Source organism: Rhyacophila brunnea, unplaced genomic scaffold, assembly GCF_057557595.1.
Source record: "Rhyacophila brunnea isolate RB1 unplaced genomic scaffold, BYU_Rbru_1.0 scaffold_24, whole genome shotgun sequence".
NCBI lineage: Eukaryota > Metazoa > Arthropoda > Insecta > Trichoptera > Rhyacophilidae > Rhyacophila > Rhyacophila brunnea.
Window position 1 is genome coordinate 10,591,100 of NW_028232904.1, and position 7,246 is coordinate 10,598,345.

Sequence of the window (7,246 nt, forward strand, 5' to 3'; positions counted from 1 at the left end):
GACTAAAACCTTCGCGCATAATATTGTTGTCATGACTGCACTTTGTTCAAAATAATTAATAATTAGATTATTTAAAAAAAAATCTATAGTGTTTAATCGCATATTAATAAAAGGTAACCGAAACAGAACAGTGACAAAACAGAACAGCCAGAGGAAAAATGAAATATTATTTTTTGTGGAATCTATTTAGGTTAGGTTAGGTTAGGTTGAACATATTATATTGATTAAGATGAGATATCCTAAGCTTGCCGGCAAAGTCCCGTTTATTTAAGGCTTTCTAGCGATTAGGAATACAGAAATTAGGTATATAATTTGATTTATTATGGCGTATTGAAAATCTGTGCTGTTAAAAATCTATCAACATAATAGAGATAGGACAATTTCAATATTAAATTTATATTTTTCCTGAAAGGTCATTGTTATTTATCGTTGTTCTGTTTTGTCATGGATCCTAATAAAAATAGATTGTTTTTAAAAATAAAAATAAATTCAATTTATGGATTATTTTTGATATTGTGTGTAAATTTTTTGAAAAATACGTAATTTATACTCATCGCCCAATGTTATGTCGTCAGTGAATTATTGAAATTGTATCGTATTAGTGTGCCGTTATCAATAGTGAGTACCTATTTGTCACTACTAATATCGTATTATGTTTTTATTTCCCGTACCTGACAAGTGTATTCTTTTTCTCTGATCTCCACAGCTTACCTCTTTCCAAAAGTCACCCTTCGCCACTGCCTTGTACCTATAGCCATATTATAAAAGAATAAAAACGAACTATAGGTGTTTATTACCTTAAATATAATTTGACATTTTCAACAAAAAAAAAATTTGCCTGAAATGCGTCTTCTGCGCAGTTCCAATTGTGAAAACGTTAGTCAACAACAGCAGAACAAAACAAATGAGCGTAGTTATACACAAAGCATCCAGGCACAATTTTGAAAAAAATGAGTTATTGTGATTTCCATAATTTCGTTTGTTTTACATCCTGCACAAATCAGCCAAGCTATTGTCATATAAATGCGTTATAAAGATTTTTAAAATCGCAGAATATGACATTTTCGATCTGCATAAGGCAACCAAGCTGCTGTCATACAACAATGTCATATAAATGCGTTCTAAAAATATGCCATATTCGATCTGCAAAAAGCAACCTGATGATAATTATGTACTTACTTTATTATTAAAATCCTGACTTTTTCTGGCTGGGTTTTTCTACATTCAATTAATAAACATTATTTTCTCAATTACATTATATGTTTTTCATTTTATTATTAATAATATATAGATTTTTCATGTAAAAATTAGTGCCAGGCAGCTAAATATTAATGCGTAATTTACAAGTTTTCCGAATTATTTTCAGAACTTTGAAATTCCCATAATACTTGAATAACTTAAAATGTTTTTTTAAGAAAATAGATGCAAAAATAACGATTTTTCTTACAAAAATAAGAGTTAGCTGCATTGACGAATGAACATTCTAAAAAACCCGTTTTGCACAAAACAGCCTGGACTGCTAAAACACCAAAATTTCATAGATGTTATGCTTTTATCTCTTTATAAGTTACACAAAATCATATATATATATATATAATATCTATCATTCAAAGGGTATAAACAGTATACAAAGGCTTTGTGGATTTAAAGAAACACGCTTTACATAAAAATGCTTCTATCTTTGTTTGAAGTTTGTGTGGACTGGCTGCTTTGCGTATAACTATGCTCAAATAGCGTTGCTGTCATCAATACGCGTTAGAAATGGTTATAAAGTAAATTATTCGTGCATATTGTATCATAATCTTCATCAGTTGGAATCGATCCACTGCTGGGTGAAATTCTCCCTAGTTTCTTCCACTCTTCTTGGTCCCTAACTCTTCGCTGCCAGGTACATCCTTTATAAATGAATCCATTGGGTTTTGGGCGTCAGTGAATGAAGTTACGAAAAAACCCTTCGTATAATGTGTTCCGGATACCGTTAGAGACTGTGACAATCTGTATGTACCCTTATGGAACAACCCCTAGGGTTCCGTCGCCGCGGCCAACCCTCTTCCACCCTGCAGCGGTGCTACAAAAGCGATTGAAGCGTGATACGTGGCGATGAACTGATGGAAGTGGCGCGACCTAAACTCAATTGAAGATGATTCCATTGCTTTTGAAATCATTTTTAAAAAGCTATAGCCAGTTAATACAAAAAAAATGAGTTAAATTCATATTACAAACATTTATTTGACTATTATCTACTGGTGTGGTTGAATACCCAATAATTGTGGTGTGGTGACTATAATGCTCCTTGCGCATCTATTCTATACACATGACTGCTATCGGGAGCTATCGAGGATAGTTTTTCATATGTTTGTATCGAAGAACTTATCATAATTGTTGCAATAAGTTAGCCGTCTAAACAGTCAAAATTGTCTATCTCGCTCTAAAATTTACCACAGCCCAAAGAGGTGCTGTTAAAACATAGCACTTATTGTAACAATTACAACTAACTTATTGTAATTGTTACAATAAGTGCTAATACTTCGATGCAAAAATATTTAAAAAAAACTTACTGTCGATAGTTGCCGATAGCAGCTGATGGCAGCCTTGTGTATAGAATAGATGTGGTGGTAAAGATATAATATTGATTTTTTAAATTTACAGCCAGAACCGAGGTGCCAATTTTTGATTGGATGAGACCTCATTTCAATTTTTCCATTAATCCCACAAATAAAAGATTTAATTATTAATTAAGTATTAGTTCTTTATTATCCAAACGTTTGACTATCTGTTTGAAATAAAAGGATTTGTGGGAAACCATAGTAAATATTGTGTATTTGCTATGTTACAATGTATAGTATTTTTAGCAAGAAGAAACATGTTACAAGAGCTACAACTCGAGGATATTTCCATAATTAAGTGTAACATGACATTAAAATATTCCTGCATATTTTATACACGACTATTAAACATAATACAATCAATATACATATTATACTATATATATATACCTGTTATATACATTTCTTACGCATTAATTTATATGCCTAACCTTTGACGTATTAGATGAACGCAACATCTAAAAAAATGAACATCGCGGTTCATACAGCGCTAGAAATGGAAAAATTTTGATTTTTGGATTTTTTTGTTATAATCTACATCGGCCGGACAAACTCGTTACCTTTTTTACATCCTTTGCCTCATTACTGAAGATGATGATCACTGAAATTACAAGCGTTGCCAGCAATTTTCTATCACTTAGAGCAATCTTATTTCTTCCGTTATTGTTCATTCAGTCGCTTTCCTGATGCTGTCACTACATCTGGAACTAGTGACGTCCCATGTGGGATAGGCAGGACATGCTTTGCTTAAGGGTGGCAAATTGAATGTATACTTACTATGATTACAACTTTTGAGAGCAATGGCGGTTTTCCATCAAGCGGACACTTCGTTAGAAAGTACTGACATCTTAGTTTACAGAAATCACAAGCGGGCAGGGCTCGAAATGGACAGGAGCACCGTTTCGAATCATGACATCCCCAAAATTATAGCTCCGTATCGTGGAAAAAACAATTTGACCATCTGAACTAAGTTTGCCATATAAAAAAATCTAACACATTTATTTCTATAAAAATTACATAGCTATGTATGTTAATATTAATATATCGGAAAACTATCGAGCGCTCCGGTTCGTAAATTTTTCCATTTCGACCGCTGCAAGGAGGCCTCCAAACTTGTCAGTGCCTCAGACCTTCACGTACCTAAAACCATCGCTGTTTGAGAAGAGGTTTCCTAGAAATGCTCTAATCGTCAATGGATGATAAATGTATCTACATCATTTTTTTCAAGATTTCTGTTGTAGGTACCTTAAAATTTTGTAAGTATACAATTTGAAAATAAAAATGAAAGTAAACGGCGTTTTATGCCTGCCTAAGAGCGGCACTTTTGTCTGGAAGGTGCATGCCTTTGCAACCTCCTCCCTCCAATGCCACCGGAGATAACTCTTCCCCCCAGGGTGCTCGGATCTCTTCTCACTGTGACAGTGGCGAAGGGTGGAGGTAGACTGTTAAGATCCGACATAAATAGTGCATACTAAACTTTGTCAGTTATATTTATTTGTCTTCGTTGAACTAAGACTACGATTTACAGATGGTATTGGTTAGTATTTAAAATTCAATTAAACTCCAAAGCATACCAAAACTATTATGATTTGGTTTAGGCAGGGTTGAATTGTTTTTTTTTTTAAATAACTAACTATCTGTAAACTGTAGTCTCAATAAAAACAAATACGTATGACTGACAAAGTTTAATGTGCACTATTTATATCGGACCTTAACAGCCTACCTCCACCCTTCGCCACTGCTATGTGATCAAGAATTTGAAAACGAGTCTCTTGCAGTTTGGCCGAGAGACGTTATTTGATGGCGAGCTCTTCCGGTATTGACACTTGAACGCCTATCTATAAATATACTTACCTGCAATTATTCCGTGTGTAGGCACACCGCCATCTTCAGATTAATAAAGCCTAAGCATAACTTTTTGCACAAGCAACGAGTGGTCCACTACCGTACTATTTATTGATAACGTACTTGCAAGCAGAGTTTGGTATTCTATAATGACTGAAGAGTATAAATAAGTTATTAGTTATTGTCGTTTAGAATCGACTGTCACATTGACAAACGTCTTAGTGTATTATGATATTATTATACACAGAAGAAGTTTACTTACTTTGATCGTCACTTCCAATTATTAATAACACATAACCACTAAATCAGATTAACTCCAAGGTCTCCAAGATACGTTAAAATAATCTGAAAGAAATCTGAAACTAAGAATACTCCGACAAGTGAACACGACAGACGCGTCAGTATGAGCACTCTATAGACAATGTCAGGTCATCCATAGACAACGGGAGGGGCGAGAAGTAGGACCAGTCGTGTAATGTATCGCCTTCCTTCTTCAGTGGGCAATGGTCGGCACCATGCCATAGGTTCACCACCTCTGCGACCTAGTTGATACATGTTACATTGTTACTAAGATATTTTATAATATATCTCTTTGGATATGGTGACATAAAGTTAATGCAATAAATTATCATTTTTACATCGAAAATAAAAGTGAACACATAAAAATAAACAATTAATCACGAGCTTTTTTTGGCTGCCATTTATTTTATCGTTATGTTGATTTATGTCCTTTTCAAAATTAATGTATTATGTGATTTTTATGTGACATCTGACATGGCCATTATTTTCGAAAAGTCAGTAAATGATATTTTTTGTAAATTTATTTTTAAATTTACGGCGTCAATTGCCTTTTGCTTGTTGTTTTTAGTGTCATCGACCTAGACTAAGTAGCATTAATATACATTCTATTATATTATATGTTATATTATTATCTACTGTGTTCACTGCAGCTCGGAACAGGAAGCTCAATTGAAGGGTTGAAAGTCAGGGTCTAAGTGCCAAAATGTGAAACTGAGATATAGCAACAAAAAAAAACATACATTTATGAAAACTATGTTAATAATACTGTTTGTATGTTTATTTTTACAAAGTTACAGAAAAACATCAATTTAATATGATAGGTTTACATAATTATAAAAATAAAATAGACAAAGGAAGAATAAAATATTGAAGCATGGACAATATTGAAACGTTCTATGTAGAGGGGTATATAGGAGCACATAGACCCCACCCCGCCCATATTTAAATATATTTAAATGACAAAAATGGTAGAGTTAGGAACTTAGACCCTCCAGAATTTCATTAAGCTTGGCATATAGATTGTATTGAAGTAAAAAACTTATTATAGATTTTTTTTGGTACTTAGACCCTATAGACTTTCGACCCTTCAATTAATTACCTCAATTAAGACAGAGTGCACTGCTACAGAAATATCACTGCAGGCATCTAACGAGAAATGCAAAAGATAAAATTTAATACATTTTCATGATACTTTTTAATATTTTAGAATATAATATAGGTATAATAATCAATACGTTCATCACAATACTAAGTAGGTCTACATTAAAAATAAAAATATAAATTAAATTTTATTAAGTCTGTCAATGTGCCTTATTTTGTAGGTTTTTATCAATAATAGCGCCTGTACACGTAAATGGATTTACTGGCAGCTATAGTGCGTGTTTTAAACTATTGTGACAATAACTGTTTATGTACACGTAACAGTGCTGACTATCTCTCCAATCTCATTCTTCAAGAGTAAAGCGAGACGCGATGTTGTCATTTTATGGTACTATTTCGTATCTACTATTTGACAGGTAGTGAAAATCGGTTAACATCAAAATTAGTATAGTTTGTTTTTTTGCCGGCAGGTTCGCCACTATCGATCTACTGTCGCATGAAAGTTCAGAAGCTTCCAAGCTTTTTTGATTCGTGCATGCAACCTTGCAACTACAAGATAATACATGTTTACCCATACATTTTCTTGTTATGGTCGCGATAATACTTAGATAATACTGTCAACAGTAAATCCATGCACGTGTAAACGGAGTAAATATACAAGCTATCGCTAAGCTTTTAGTAGCAAATTTTATGTAGGTAAATAAAATTCAAAACCATATTTGTTTATTATTTTTTCTCGGCCATCTTAATTAGGACTCAAATAAATACAATGAACTTCTGAAATACCTTCACTTCTTCTATCTGACTGGCCCAAAATCATTGTTCCTACCTTCAACGGACCCGGACCCGCACCCTGTCTTGGCTGGGGTCCTCCCTCTCGATCTGCATACACATGTACGCGGCGCATCCACAATACTCATTGAGGAGGCGAATGTCGGTGACTTTCATCTCACGCCGCCTCCCTGTCTTGACAATGAAAAACTATCCATGAGGAAGTGGACTATCCGTCTACTGATGCTGGATACGGCGTAAAAGACCTGGCAGGAAAAATGGGATGCTTCCACCAAAGGCAGGTAAACATAATATATTTTAGAATAATACTGTAATGTTTTATAAGTATATCGATTATGTAATTAAGTACCTAATTACAGTAAGTAATAATTATTGGTAAAATATCTGGTGAACAAGGCCTGTGTTTTCCTTTGTGTTTATATTCTATTGTTTTTGGTTGCTATGATTTCCTTCTCATATTTTCCGCCTGTCGCCAGTGTTGCCATCTCTACTGCCACACTATGTTTTTTTTTTCAAATATTAAATGGCGAATGGAGATAATATCCGTTTTGACTACAGATCATTATTACTCCAGTCGCTTCTTGACTGAATATGGTGGCTTC